The following is a 16,724-nucleotide window of genomic DNA, read 5'->3' on the forward strand; positions in this document are numbered from 1 at the left end:
GCGACAAAAACAACACCACAGAGTTACACATGGGATGAACAAATGTACAGTCAATAACACAATAGAAACATCTGTGTACAGTGTGTGCAAATGAAGTAAGGAGGAAAGGCAATAAATAGGCCATAATTACAATTGAGCAATTAACACTGGAGTGATAGATGTGCAGATGAGGATGTGCAAGTAGAAATACTGGTGTGCAAAAGAACAAAAAAACAAAAACAAATATGGGATGAGGTAGGTAGTTGGTTGGATGGGTTATTTACAGATGGTCTGTGTACAGCTGCAGCGATTGGTAAGCTGCTCTGACACCTGATGCTTAAAGTTAGTGAGGGAGATATAAGTCTCCAACTTCAGTGATTCTTGCAATTTGTTCATTGGCAGCAGAGAACTGGAAGGAAAGGCGGCCAAAAGAGGTGTTGGCTTTGGGGATGACTAGTAAAATATACCCGCTGGAGAGCGTGCTATGGGTGGGTGTTTCTATGGTGACCAGTGAGCTGAGATAAGGCGGAGCTTTACTGAGCAAAGACTTATAGATGACCTGGAGCCAGTGGGTTTGAGGATGAATATGTAGCGAGGACCAGCCAATGAGAGCATACAGGTCACAGTGGTGGGTAGTATATGGGGCTTTGGTGACAAAACGGATGGCACTATGATAGACTGGATCCAATTTTCTGAGTAGAGTGTTGGAGGCTATTTTGTAAATGATAGTCAGTTTTACGAGGGTATGTTTGGCAGCATGAGTGGAGGCTTTGTTGCAAAATAGGAAGCCGATTCTAGATTTAATTTTGAATTGGAGATGCTTAATATGAGTCTGGAAGGAGAGTTTACAGTCTAGCCAGACGCCTAGGTATTTATAGTTGTCCACATATTCTAAGTCAGAACCGTCCAGAGTAGTGATGCTAGTCTGACGGACGGGTGCGTGCAGTGATCGGTTGAAGAGCGTGCATTTCATTTTACTAGGGTTTAAGAGCAGTTGGAGGCCACAGAAGGAGTGTTGTATGGCATTGAAGCTTGTTTGGAGGTTTGTTAACACAGTCTCCAAAGAAGGGCCAGATGTATACAGAATGGTGTCACCTGCGTAGAGGTGGATCAAAGAATCCCCCGCAGCAAGAGCAACATCATTGATATATACAGAGAGAAGAGTCAGCCCGAGAATTGAACCCTGTGGCACCCCCATAGAGACTGCCAGAGGTCTGGACAACAGGCCCCCCAATTTGACACACTGAACTCTATCTGAGAAGTAGTTAGTGAACCAGGCGAGGCAGTCATTAGAGAAACCAAGGCTGTTGATTCTGTCGATAAGAATGCGGTGATTGATCGAAAGCCTGTCACAGTACTGTCTTTTATCGATGGTGGTTATGATATCGTTTAGGACCTTTAGCGTGGCTGAGGAGCACCCGTGACGAGCTGGGAAACCGGATTGCATAGCGGAGAAGGTACGGTGAGATTCAAAATGGTCGGTGATCTGCTTGTTCCCTTGGCTTTCAAAGACTTTAGAAAGACAGGGCAGGATGGATATAGGTCTGTAATAGTTTGGGTCTAGAGTGTCTCCCCCTTTGAAGAGGAGGATGACTGCGGACGCTTTCCAATCTTTGGGAATCTCAGACGATACGAAAGAGAGGTTGATAGGGGTTGCAACAATGGCGGCGGATAATTTTAGGAAAAGTAGGCCCAGATTGTCTAGCCCAGCTGATTTGTTGGGTTGGAGACAGCAGAGGTGTATTTAGACGGAAAGTTGGTCAGGATGATATCTATGAGGGTGCCCATGGTTATGGATTTAGTGTTGTACCTGGTAGGTTCCTTGATAATTTGTGTGAGATTTAGGGAATCTAGCTTAGATTGCAGGACGGACGGGGTGGTAAGCATATCCCAGTTTAGGTCACCTAACAGTACGAACTCTGACAATAGATGGGGGCAATCAATTCACATATGGTGTCTAGCGCACAGCTGGGAGCTGAGGGGGTCGATAACAAGCGGCAACAGTGATGGACTTATTTCTGGAGAGATGGATTTTTAAAAGTAGAAGCTCAAACTGTTTGGGCATAGACCTGGATAGTATGACAGAACTCTGCAGGCTACCTCTACAGTAGATTGCAACTCCGCCCCCTTTAGCAGTTCTATCTTGACGGAAAATGTTGTAATTGGGGATGGAAATTTCAGAATTTTTGGTGGCCTTCCCAAGCCAGGATTCAAACACGGCTAGGACATCAGGGTTTGCGGAGTGTTAAAGCAGTGAATAAAGCAGACTTAGGAAGGAGGCTTCTGATGTTAACATGCATGAACCCAAGGCTTTTACGGGTACAGAAGTCAACAAATGAGAGTGTCTGGGGACACACAGGGCCTGGGTTAACATCTACATCACCAGAGGAACAGAGGAGGAGTAGGATGAGGGTACGGCTAAAGGCTATAAGAACTGGTCCTCTAGTGCAAGAATAAAGGGAGCAGATTTCTGGGCGTGGTAGGATAGATTCAGGGCATAATGTACAGACAAGAGTATGGTAGGGTGCGAGTACAGTGGAGGTAAACCTAGGCATTGAGTGACGATGAGAGAGATTGCATCTCTGGAGGCGCCAGTTAAGCTAGGTGCGGTCTCTGCATGTGTGGGTGGTGGGACAAAGGAGCTATCTGAGGCATGTTGAGTGGGACTAGGGGCTCCGCAGTAAAATAAAACAATGAGAGCAACCCTAAACAACAGTATACAAGGCATATTGACATTAGAGAGAGGCATAAAGAAAACACAGGTGTTGATTGGAAGAGTTAAGACAACAACGGGTAAGACAACAACAGGTAAACAGCTAAGACAACAACAACGGGTAAAAGGTGATGAATGGGCAGAGAGGGTCAGTTAGCTACACACAGGACCTGAGTTCAAGGCTGGGGCCGACAGATTAACAAAATGAAGTACCGTGATAATGAACAGACCAGCAGGCATCAGCTGTCGAGCCGAGTGATCATAGGGTCCAATGAGAGGCAAAAGATGAAACAGGGAGTCGTTCGGTAGCTTTTACTACGCTTGGCGAGCGGGAGACACGGCGTTCAGAAAGCTAGAGGGCCGGGGCTAGCAGATGGGTCTTCACCAACATCCACGACGCAGAGGCCGGTTGAGAGCACATCGGCTGAATTACATCAGCAGACCAGTCGTGATGGATCGGCAGGGCTCCGTGTCAACAAAGGGTCCAGGCCAATTGGCAAGGGAGGTATTGTAGTTGGTGTACTTTGTTTGCTAGCTGGGAGATGGGCCTAGCTCGAGGCTAACTGGTGCTTGCTTCTGGACAAGGGCTTTACATTTAACATTTAAGTCATTTAGCAGACGCTCTTATCCAGAGCGACTTACAAATTGGTGAATTCACCTTCTGACATCCAGTGGAACAGCCACTTTACAATAGTGCATCTAAATCATTTAAGGGGGGGGGGTGAGAAGGATTACTTTATCCTATCCTAGGTATTCCTTGAAGAGGTGGGGTTTCAGGTGTCTCCGGAAGGTGGTGATTGACTCCGCTGTCCTGGCGTCGTGAGGGAGTTTGTTCCACCATTGGGGGGCCAGAGCAGCGAACAGTTTTGACTGGGCTTTAGCCACAATAGCCACTCGGTAGCAGCTAGCTAGCTGTGATGATCCGGTGTAATGGTCCAGAGATTGCGGCAAGAATCCGGTAATGTAGTCTGGTATGTAGTGGAAAAAAGCAGTTCGATATGCTCAGGGCTGATAACACGCTGTGCAGACCGGCAGGTATTATCCGGGCTAAAGTGGCTGGTGTCTGAGCTAGAGGTAAAGACCGCTAACAGTGGCTAACAATGACTAAATAGCTAGTAACTAATTAGCTGGCTAGCTTCTGATGGGTAGCTTCTGATGGAGGTTTCAGTTATAAGGTCTAAAACATAGCAGATCTGTACCACATTGAGTGAGGTGGGTTGCAGGAAGGTATATGTAATCTGAAAATTGAAAAAAATAGATTGAAATATATTGAAATGTAATACATTTTTTTATTTTTTTTATTAATATTTACACGGGACTAAAACAAACACGTCTTACTGCTACGCCATCTTGGTTAGTTCTAGGTAGAACCCTCTATGAACGGTTCCACCTTTCTTATGAGCCTTTCAAATGTAACTTTTTATGACAATACCTTACATATATCATATATCAAGGCTTTTCATTGAGGGACTCATTATACCCTAACACGGTGGTGTTATGAAACTAATGGTTTTCATGCCACATCACTACATTTTTTACATTTTAGTAATTTTGCAGACGCTATTATCCAGAGAGAATCACAGTTGCGAGTGCATACATTTTCATACTTTAAAAAAACATTTCACGCTGGTCCCCCATAGGTATTGAACCCACAAGTCTGTTTTTCAAGTACCATGCTCTGCCAACTGAGCCACACAGGACCATTGGGCTGACTTGCAAAGTGATGTCTAATTCCTATTAGAATCCAGCCAGAGTGAGAATATCCAACAATTTGAACTTTTAATCACTTGCATTCAGAATGACTGCCAAGGTAGGGGAGATTGATAAAAGAGACTAATGAAATCATCTCAACTGGAACAGTCATCTCAGTCATGGGTGCATTTGTCAGGATTTGGCAAGGGTTGTTCCGGTTTTTGGTCACTAGATGCCCCCATTGTGCTTTTTGACCTTTTGCTTTCCCTTGATCCCCATTATTATTTGCACCTGTGCCTCGTTTTCCCTGATTGTATTTAAACCCTTAGTTTCCCTCAGTTCTTTGCTCTGTGTTTGTATGTTAGCACCCAGCCCTAGTATTCTGTGTACTCTTGTTGATCCCGGTGGACGCTCTTGTGGAATTCTGTTTTTTGTTCTTGTTTATTTATTTTTGAGTATCTTTTGAGGCTTTTTATGCTTTACCTACCACCTTGTGGATTTACCTTTTTGTCTTGGAGGATTACCTTGTGGATTACCTTGTTCTTGTGGAATTCCTTTTGAGGTTGTGGAGTTACATGTTTTCCTGAAGGACTTCACTTTTTACTTTATTAAATACACCGTCTCAAGTACTGCTGTGTCTGCCTCATCTTCTGTGTTCTTCTGACTATTCGTGGCTCAGTTGGTTAAGTGACTGTTTCTCACTCCGGAGACCCGGGTTCGTAACCGGGTCCTGACAGAAACACAGAGCCTAAAATGAACCCAGAGGCAGCCAGTTCCCAGGACCTTGTTGCCATGCTGTCCCACCACCAGGAGACTGTCCAACGCCACGAAGCCGCCCTGGTTCAGCAAGAGGCCTTAATGGCTAGACATTCTCATCTTCTGTCGGAGATGCTGACTTCCATAAAGCAGATATCTGATCGACTTACCCCGGCAACAGTTCCCGTCCCAGTACCTCAGATTCACGTACCCATGGCAGTTAACCCCCTGGCTGAACCTCATCTTCATGCCTGTCCTTCCTCCCCAACAGTTCTCAGGTGATCCAAGTGCTTGTAAAGGGTTTCTCACCCAATGTTCTCTCTCCTTCGAGCTGCAACCCTCGTCTTTTCCCACCGACCGGTCTAAGATCGCATATATCATCACCCTGCTGTCAGAAAAAGCCCTGGCCTGGGCTACTGCTGTGTGGGATGCCCATAGTTCCTGCTGTGCCAGCTACTCTGCCTTTGCTGAGGAATTCAAACGAGTGTTTCAAGGCCCAAGCAGTGGTCCTGACTCAGCCAAACAGCTCCTGACTCTCCACCAAGGTTGGCGCAGCGTGACGGACTATGCCATCCAGTTCCGCACGGTGGCAGCAGCGAGTGGCTGGAACAACGAGGCGCTCACGGTGTGCTTTCTGAAAGGCCTTTCTGACACTATCCAAGATGAACTGGCCACTCGGGAACCACCGGACAATCTCGAGTCCCTGATCAAGTTGGCCTCACGCATTGACCAGCGTCTGAGAGAGAGAGAACTCAACCGTAGACCTCTAGCCCCTATCAGTCCCAGCTCCGAGTCCCCACCTTTATCCTCCACTGGCTCCACCGGAACCCATGCAGATTGGACGCATCTCCCAGGCTGAGAGAGACCGCTGGATGAGGGAGCGACGCTGTCTATATTGCGGCAAACCGGGCCATTTCCGTTCCACGTGTCCCGGGCTCCAGGGAAACGCTCTGTCCCGTACAGACCGGGAGGAACTGTAACGGGAAACATAACCTCCTCCCATCCGTCCAACTCCCGTCTGCTCATTCCAGTCACCCTTTTCTGGGACAACCACAAGCTTCACCTTCAAGCCTTGGTAGACTCTGGAGCCGCAGGTAACTTCATGGATGGTGTCAGGGCGAAGGAGAATGGCGTTCCCTCTGAACCTCTAAGTGACCCCATGAGGGTTACTACATTGGATGGAAGCCCTTTGGGATCTGGACTTGTCACTCATGTCACTACCTCCTTGCGATTTTCAGTTTCACAACACCAGGAATTGATGAACTTTCATTTGATCTCCTGTTCCGAGTTCCCTCTCGTCCTTGGATACCCCTGGCTTCACAGCCATAACCCTCACATCGACTGGTCTGTGGGCACTATCAAGCAGTGGGGTCCTACGTGCCAAGCTACTTGTATTTTCCCGAATTCCCCGAGTTCTACTCCCGAGTCTTTAGAATCCATCGACCTGACCCGAGTTCCCGAGTGTTACCATGACCTCAAACTGGTGTTTAGCAAACAGAGGGCCACCATGCTACCACCCCATAGACCTTATGATTGCCCCATCGACCTGTTTCCGGGCACTTGCCCCCCAGGGGTCGGATCTTTTCCCTATCTCCACCCGAACGAGCTGCTATGGATACCTACATCAAGGACGCTCTGGAAGCAGGCCTCATGCGTCCATCCACCTCCCCGGCGGGAGCAGGGTTTTTCTTTGTGGCCAAGAAAGACGGTGGATTACGTCCCTGCATCGACTACCGGGGACTCAATGCTATAACCGTCCGTAACCGTTACCCGCTACCCCTTATGGCCACAGCCTTCGAGCTGCTCCAGGAAGCAGTTGTTTTCACTAAGCTTGACCTGCGGAACGCATACCATCTTGTGCGGATCAGACCTGGTGACGAGTGGAAGACCGCTTTCAACACGCCTACTGGTCACTATGAATACTTGGTGATGCCCTTCTGCCTGACCAACGCCCCAGCGGTGTTCCAAGCGCTCATAAACGATGTGCTTAGGGATATGCTTAACATATTTGTTTTCGTTTACTTGGATGACATCCTCATCTTTTCGAGCTCCTTCAAGAACACACAAAGCATGTCAGACAAGTACTCAAACGCCTCCTAGACAGCCATCTGTACGTTAAGCCGGAAAAATGTGAATTCCATTCATCCCGAGTACAATTCCTGGGATTTGTAGTGGAACCCGGTCGAGTCCAAATGGACCCCAGGAAGGTAGGGGCGGTAGCGGATTGGCCCACTCCCAAATCCATTAAGGAAGTTCAGCGTTTCCTGGGCTTCACAAACATTTACCGCAAGTTCATCAAGAACTTCAGCTTGGTGGCAGCCCCTCTTTCAGCTTTAACCAAGGGTGGCAATGCAAGGTTTTTGTGGGGAAGAGAAGCTGAGACGGCCTTCCAAGGACTCAAGCAGCGCGTCCTCTCTGCTCCCATCCTGATACTACCGACTACGGATGAACCGTTTGTGGTGGAGGTAGACGCATCAGAGGTTGGTGTTGGAGCTGTCCTGTCTCAGAGGGGTGAAGACAAGAAGCTTCATCCGTGCGCTTTCTTCTCACACCGGCTTACCCCGGCTGAGAGGAACTACGATGTGGGGGATCGTGAACTCCTAGCGGTTAAGATGGCATTGAAGGAATGGAGACACTGGCTCGAGGGGGCTTCTCACCCGTTTCAAGTGCTTACGGACCACAAAAATCTGGAGTATATCCAGCAGGCGAAGCGGTTGAACTCTAGACAAGCTAGATGGTCTCTCTTCAGTCGATTCCAGTTTATCCTCACCTATCGGCCCGGGTCGAAGAATCTCAAACCGGATGCCCTGTCCCGAGTCTACGCTCCTGCCATTCGAGATGACACGGACATGCCTGTCCTTCCTGCTGCTAAGATCGTCGCTCCGATCTCGTGGCAAGTTGAGGATACCGTGAGACGAGCTCAAGCTATCGAACCGGACCCGAAAGGAGGTCCTGCCAATCGGTTGTTTGTCCCCAAGGCAGTGAGGACTCAGGTCCTTCTGTGGGGGCACTCCTCTCGCCTCACCTGTCACCCGGGCGTAGGTCGCACCTTGGAGTTCATCCAGCGTAAGTTCTGGTGGCCTACCATAAGAGAAGACGTTGCCACTTTCGTAAATGCCTGCCCCGTGTGCTGCCAGGGCAAATCTTCTCACCTCCGCCCTCAAGGACTCCTTCACCCTTTACCTGTTCCCCACAGACCCTGGTCCCATATCTCATTGGACTTTATTACTGGCCTTCCTCCATCCCATGGCAATACTACTATCCTAGTCATAATCGACAGGTTTTCAAAGGCGGCCAGGTTCGTCCCTCTGACTAAGTTACCTTCTGCCAAGGAAACGGCTGAGTTGGTAATTAATCATGTGTTTCGAGTCTTCGGCATTCCTCAAGATATGGTTTCTGACAGAGGTCCCCAGTTCGCCTCAAGGTTTTGGAAGGCCTTCTGCCAACTCATGGGAGCTTCTGCCAGTCTATCTTCAGGGTACCATCCGGAGTCCAACGGCCAAACAGAGAGGATGAATCAAGAGCTGGAAACCACCCTCCGATGTATGACTCGTAACAACCCGTCCACATGGTCGTCCTTTATTGTTTGGGCCGAATACGCGCACAACACCTTGCGCTCCTCCTCCACTGGTATGTCCCCGCACGAGTGTCAGTTTGGCTATACCCCTCCATTGTTCCCGGACCAGGAGGCAGAAGTCAGAGTGCCTTCCGCCTTGAAGTTCGTCAGACGCTGTCGGCTTATGTGGAGGAAGACCCGTCTTAATCTTATGCGTTCCTCACAGAGGTACCAACAACAAGCCAACAGATGTCGCCGTCCCGGGCCTACCCTGCGCCCCGGCCAGAGAGTCTGGCTCTCCACAAGAGACTTACCACTACGGGTGGAGTCTCGCAAGCTGTCCCAAAGATACATCGGTCCCTTTAAGGTTGCCAGGAGAGTTAACCCAGTTTCTTATCGCCTACACTTACCCAGATCCCTTAAGATTAATCCCACGTTTCACATTTCCTTATTAAAACCTGTTGTTTTTTCTCCCCTTGTCCCGGCAGACAGACCTCCGCCTCGTGTCATTGGAGGCCAGCCGGCTTATACCGTCCATCGGATACTGGATTCCCACCGGGTGCAGCGGTCCTGGCAGTATCTGGTGGACTGGGAAGGCTACGGTCCCGAGGAGCGCTCCTGGGTTCCTGCCAAAGACATACTGGACCCTGACCTCATTCGTCAGTTCAGGGCCCTCCACCCCGAGAGAGCTGGTAGGAACGTCAGGAGCCGTTCCTAGGGGGGGGATTCTGTCAGGATTTGGCCAGGGTTGTTCCGGTTTTTGGTCACTAGATGCCCCCATTGTGCTTTTTGGCCTTTTGCTTTCCCTTGATCCCCATTATTATTTGCACCTGTGCCTCGTTTTCCCTGATTGTATTTAAACCCTTAGTTTCCCTCAGTTCTTTGCTCTGTGTTTGTATGTTAGCACCCAGCCCTAGTATTCTGTGTACTCTTGTTGATCCCGGTGGACGCTCTTGTGGAATTCTGTTTTTGTTCTTGTTTATTTATTTTTGAGTATCTTTTGAGGCTTTTTATGCTTTACCTACCACCTTGTGGATTTACCTTTTTGTCTTGGAGGATTACCTTGTGGGTTACCTTGTTCTTGTGGAATTCCTTTTGAGGTTGTGGAGTTACATGTTTTCCTGAAGGACTTCACTTTTTACTTTATTAAATACACCGTCTCAAGTACTGCTGTGTCTGCCTCATCTTCTGGGTTCTGCTGACTATTCGTGGCTCAGTTGGTTAAGTGACTGTTTCTCACTCCGGAGACCTGGGTTCGTAACCGGGTCCTGACAGCATTAAATCCTAATCAGATTTGATTAGTTTAGAAAAATTTATCTTATTTATCTTTGTGTAGCATAAGATCAATCAATGTACATGCAAAAACACAGATACTGAAACAAACAATTCTAAAAATCAACCTGCAATAGCGCATGCTAGAAAATATGATAATGATGGGAATGGTTGTAATGGCTCTCGTTGGTAGAAGGAAGAGTGGACCAAAGCGCAGCGTGGAAAGTGTTCATGATTTTTATTTTCAAAAAACACTCAAACAAAAATAACAAACGTGAAAAGAAAGTGCACAGTTCTGTCAGGTACAGACACTAAACAGAAAACAAGATCCCACAAAACCCAAAAGGAAAATGACAACTTATATGTGGTCCCCAATCAGAGACAACGATAGACAGCTGCCTCTGATTGGGAACCACACACGGCCAAACACAAAGAAATAGAAAACATAGACTTTCCCACCCGAGTCACACCCTGACCTAACCAAACATAGAGAATAATAAGGATCTCTAAGGTCAGGGCGTGACAATGGTTTTGAGTATTTTACTCTACACAGAGTAAAAATGACACAATCACACACTTACACACTTATTAACACCAACACTCAGGATATTTAAAACTGAAATATTATATTCACATAAGTATTCAGACCCTTTTCCATGAGACTCGAAATTGAGCTCAAGTGCATCCTGTTTCCATTGATCATCCTTGAGATGTTTCTACAACTTGATTGGATTCCACCTGTGGTAAATTCAATTGATTGGACATGATTTGGATTTGGAAAGGCACACAACTGTCTATATACGGTCCACAGTTAACAGTGCATGCCAGAGCAAAAACCAAGCCATGAGGCCAAGGAATTGTCCGTAGAGCTCTGAAACAGGACTGTGTCGAGGCACAGATCTGGGCAGGGGTACCAAAAAATGTCTGCAGCATTGAAGATCCCCAAGAACACAGTGGCCTCTATCATTCTTAAAAGAAAGAAGTTTGGAACCACTAAGACTCTTCCTAGAGCTTGCCGCCCGGCCAAACTGAGCAATCGGGGGAGAAGGGCCTTGGTCAGGGAGGTGACCGAGAAGACGATCATCACTCTGACAGAGATCTAGAGTTGCTCTGTGGAGATGGGAGAACCTTCCAGAAGGACAACCATCTCTGCAGCACTCCACCTATCAGGCCTTTATGGTAGAATGGCCAGACGGAAGCCACTCAGTAAAAGGCACATGACAGCCACTTGGAGTTTGCCAAAAGGCCTCTAAAGTCTCTCCGACCATGAGAAATAAGATTCTCTGGTCTGATGAAACCAAGATGGAACACTTTGCCTGAATGCCAACTGTCACGTCTGGAGGAAACCTGGCACCATCCCTGCATGGTGGTGGAAGCTGTGGGGATGTTTTTCAGCTGCAGGGATTGGGAGACTAGTCAGGATTGAGGCAAAGATGAACGGAGCAAAGTACAGAGAGATCTTTGATGAAAACTTGCTCCGGAGTGCTCAGGACCTCAAACTGGGACAAAGGTTCTCCATCAGGAGAACAAACCTAAGTACACAGCCAAGACAATGCAGGAAGGGCTTTGGGACAAGTCTCTGAATGTTCTTGAGTGCCCAGCCAGACTTCCCATCTAACCTGACAGAGCTTGAGAGAATCTGCATAGAAGAATGGGAGAAAATCCCCAAATACAGGTGTGCGTCATACCCAAGAAGACTCGAGGCTGTAATCGCTGCCAAAGGTGCTTCAACAAAGTAGTGAGTAAAGGGTCTGAAAACGTATATAAATGTGATATTTCATTTTTGATAAAAAATTTGACTTAGCAAACATTTCTAAAAACTTGTTTTTGCTTTGTGATTATGGGGTATTGTGTGTAGATTGAAGAGAAGAAAAAAACAAACAATTTAATACATTTTAGAATAAGGCTGTAACGTAACAAAATGTGGAAAAAGTCAAGGGGTCTGAATACTTTCCGAAGGCAGTGTAGCTACAGTTGAAAACATTATCATACCTATCCTTTTAATAAACTCTAAAGCGTTAACGTTTAAACATAGAGATAAACACTAATGCTTAGGCACTATTTAAAATATGTATATTTTTAAATACAAAGAAAACATGTCCAGATTCAGAAGTGTTCTTGCCTTCCAAAGAATCCTTTTTCCAAAAACGTTTTTTTTTTTTAGGATGAGAAAGGTTCTAGGTTGAACTCTTTTCCTTACAAAGAACCCTCATCTTCCAAAAAGGGTTCTTCAGTGAAGATGGTTCTTGGTTGAACCCTATCCCTCTGCAAATAACCCTTTTCAACACCTTTTTTCTAAGAGTGTATGAGCTTCACGCTAAAGTGGCTTGTCAAATTCATTGTAGGCCATACTGTGCTTTGTGGCACGGTTCTGACACCAAGTAGCTGAGCCTGAGGTCCATGCTCCATAAAGGAGCAAAAGGCTGAGAGTGTGTCATATGAACATACTTAACGTGGGATGTATCCACTATCCACAGGACTTGTGGGTCCAGACAGGTCTCAGGGGTTCTTCCTAAGCCATCTCCATTCCTGTGTTGGAGACTTGCCGTTATCTGGGCGGTTACCTCAGCCCCGGGTGGTTACTGTTAGCTCCACACACTACAACAGAAATGGAAATCACTGTAGTGTTTGTGCGTGCTGGATGGGAGGAGGGAGAAAGAGGAGGAAAGTGTCTGCCCTCGCATCCCGCTGAGATGAAAACCCTTCAGCCTGGAGAGGAGGAAACGCTACCAGGGCAGAAGTCAGCCTCCCCAGGCCTCGGCATGTGGGAGAGAAGGAGAATCAAGGAGTCAAACTTTTCTTTCCCTCCAGCAGATTGTGTGTGAGAGCTGTCAAAGTGAGAACCTGGTGCTAAACTTCAGCTGCTCAGCTTCATTTGTACATGCAAACGGAACTTCCTGAACATACTACAGTTTACTATAGAATACTACAGTACTTACTATAGAATTCTGTATTAAACTGTAGTATACTGTACAATACTATACTACATACTAGTATCCCTCGGTCATGTATAGTACTTAGTATAGAATTTGTAGTATACTGTAGAATACTATAGTAAATACTACAGTATTATCCACAAATAAACACTGTAATAAATACTACAGAAATGTCAGCAAAAACACTACAGTCCGCAAATAAAATTATAAAAAATATAGTAAATACTACAGTATTTCATTTGCGTACACTCTGCCCATTCCCCTCGCCCATAACACAATTTGCGCCACCCATATATTGTGTTCCCTAGAGCAGAATCTCTGAACTATCCTTTCAGAAGCCAGTCCTACCTACTTAGATTATGGACAATTTCTCCAGTAGGTTTCCTCAAGAAGATAGCCTCCACTTCTATATCACAGATAATAAAAACACATGTTTTTTTACTGTAATGACCCCCAAAACACTACAGTAAATACTACAGTATACTGTACGACATCCCGCCAAAACACTATAGAAAATACTACTGTATGCTACAGTCCGCAAAAGCACTAGTCATTATTTAAGCAATAAGACCTGGGGGCGTGTGGCATATGGCCAATATACCATGGCTAAGGGCAGTTTCTAAGCATGACGCAACACGGAGTGCCTGGACACATCCCTTAGCCGTAGTATATTGGACATATATCACAAACCCCCGAGGTGCCTTATTGCTATTATAAACTGTTTACCAATATAATTAAGGCAGTTTTGTCATACCTGTGGTATAAGGTCTGATATACCACTGCTGTCAGCCAATCAGCATTCAGGGCTCGAACCACCCAGTTTATAACATAGTATATATTACTATTTTTTTCACTAGAGTATTTATACTATAGTAAACTGTAAATACTATAGTATAATACAATAAATACAAAAAAGGTCTGCAAAAACATTCCTACCATAGTATACACAATTTCTTTTTTCATGTGGGATGTACTGTAGGTTCAGTTTTCTACAGTACTGCATTAAAGAAGGTGTAGCCTACACCTTCAAGGGCTTTACTGCGTGTTAGATCTGTGCTGGCCCTGTTGTCGTGGCTCTATAAAACTGGTATAAGGGATGTCACCCAAGTCATCTGACCATCAGCATGCGTTCTCCTGCCTAGCCTTAGGTACTGTAGGTACAGCAGTCAGTAGTTATTCATCATCCGTAATGTTAACGATTACAGCATGTCGATAGCAAACCCAGGAGTTAAATGAGTTTGTGCATTCAGCTACGCCTGTGCTTGCAGTTCAAGGTCATTCCCTTGATCCTGACAGAGGGATGATTCTCGGCTATGTTAGAAGCACACACATCTCGCCCAAGGTCAAGTGTGTCACTATTTAGAACAAATAGATACATGAAACACTCAATCTTGTGAGTGGGTAAAGAGTGGCCTCAGACCTTGGCCAGGGTGAAGTCACCAGCCACTCATATATTTTGTTCGTTGCTTGTATTTCAAGTTGAAGTTGGTCTCATCAGTTGGCCTTTTACGTTTCCAAGTTGGGTTGAATGTAATTCAATGGAAAAGTTTGCATAGATTTTGTCACGTCTAAGGACATGCTAGAGTGCAATGTGCAGAACGATCTCAAAGGCTCCAGGTGACATATAGAGCATTTTTCATGCACCTGCTGACCAAATGTATATCCGAATTCCTTAAAGCTTTTCAACAAAACGTACCATTGACCAGGACTGCTTTTTCATAAGGATAAAAGCATTGTGTTTAACCAAGTTGGACAGGCAGTTCACGTGGCGAGAGGATACACTTGATTTGGAGTCAGTTAGCAGCTCATGCCTATCGTAATGGACAATGGTGAGGGCAAGTGTCTCTCCCTCCCTCCCCTTTCTCTCCTGGCGTGTTCCCCCCAGAGACACGAGCCTGGCCGGGCGCTCTGATGACCAAGCGTGACATTTAAACCCCTGCCCTCCGGTGGCTTTGGGGGAGGGTGAGGTCCATCTGAGCACAGAGAAAAGGGGTACAAGGCAGAAGCTCTCCCTTCAATCCTCTCCCTTCAATTCTCCTCCCTCCCACTCCCGCAGAAATCCTCAGTGTCAGAACTCAGCCATTGTAAGTGTCCTGAACTGAAGAAAGGGCCTTTGGTAAACAATTCAGCTGTCTACTTGGATCACAATGGAAGCACATCTTTGAGCATCTGTTTCAAGTAGGTAACACTACTGCTCAACACTGACCATGTACACAGATTCAATCTCATAATCTGTTCTCCCTGGAAACACCTGCTCACATGGAATCTTATTTAACTTATTTTATGCAAATCAAATAGGAATAGGCTATCACTCAGACAGTGCTTTCTATGGCATCACAAAACAAATCATTTTAGAGAGTTTCATTTGTGATTAAAATGTAATGCAGTTGGAAGTGAATACAGTGGAGAAATAAATAAACCTGTTCATTGGTGCAAGTACATGGAAGTATTTGTCAATAGTTACATAGGCCTACAGATACTGCATCCTTTATCATTTTGGCCTGAGTCTCATAATATTCTGTAGCAGCCTATCACCCCCTTGTGGTCATTTTCAAAACTACCAAACTGCAAATTACAGTATAGTATGTTTTTAAATACTTTTGTAATACATATTATTTATACTAGTTTATAGCTATTCAGTGTGTTTTTCTCTCATTTAGTTCACGGCTCCCCTATTGTTTATTTTTGCAGACTTTAATCAATATATATCAGGCTTACCCTCAAATTGTTGTTATTGTTCATAGTCATGCTCAGATACAATGTCATCTATATTCAGAGGAGACTCCCCCAGTTTCCTTTTACCTTATAGCAAAGAGATCACATCAGCCACGATGATCTGTTGAAGAACTGCTAATCAGCTAGGAAACATTTGCTGCCCTTCTGGCAAGGTCGAAGGGGTCACAGTCCCTGGCTGAATGTCCAGTCCTCTCCCCCGCTCGCCTCTAAACCCCAACCGCCTCTGGGGCCCACAGGCCCTGCAGGCATAATCCCAGCACCCCCTACATGCAGCCTGAGAGTCTTTCTAATCTAAGGCCCAGGGATGGGCCAGTCCATCCGTCTATCAGTCCCTCTGTCTGTTTGTCTGACAGGGCTTCCCTCCTCATCACACGAACCGCATCGGCCGGATCATATTGACTCAGAGACCCGGGCCTTGGCTCCACATAGGGGGAGAGACAGCCTCTGAAACCAGCCTCATGTTTGACTAGCTGATTGATCTGTTAACACTTGCCATTCGATGTGTGTCTCTGAATTTAATTTCAGAATTAATTTCTTGTTTGAGGGAGTGGAGGTAAGTAGCATTGCAATTCAGATGTTGTCTGCTGATGTTGGCGTGTCATTTTTGATTAATTTGTGCACTTTACCTCATTGGAGTAGGCTGAAGAGCTTCACTCATACTGTATTTTCTCTGATGTATCACACACCTGATATACACTGCAATTCAGCTTTCAGACACTAATGTGTACAACAGCAAATAAACCTTACTATAAACTACACGTTAAAACTGCAGCTACATTGTAAGTCCCATCAATGCCGTCAAGTAGCCAGTTGCCAATAATTACTAAGCAGTGGGGGCTGGTGAAGGGAGGACGGCTCATTGTAATGGCTGGAATGAAACACGTTTCCATGTGTTCCCTCCATTCCAGCCATTACTATGAGCCGTCCTCCCTTCACCAGCCTCCACTGTTACCAAGCGATTGGAGTTAACCTTAAATTATAAAAGCGACCTGTTCAATGTGCACTATTAGATTAAGTTTTGGTTAGAATAATCAACCTGGATACACAGGTACTGTAACTACAATATAGTATAACATGACTAGAG

The sequence above is a fragment of the Oncorhynchus masou genome, chromosome 29, assembly GCF_036934945.1.
Source record: "Oncorhynchus masou masou isolate Uvic2021 chromosome 29, UVic_Omas_1.1, whole genome shotgun sequence".
Lineage (NCBI taxonomy): Eukaryota > Metazoa > Chordata > Actinopteri > Salmoniformes > Salmonidae > Oncorhynchus > Oncorhynchus masou.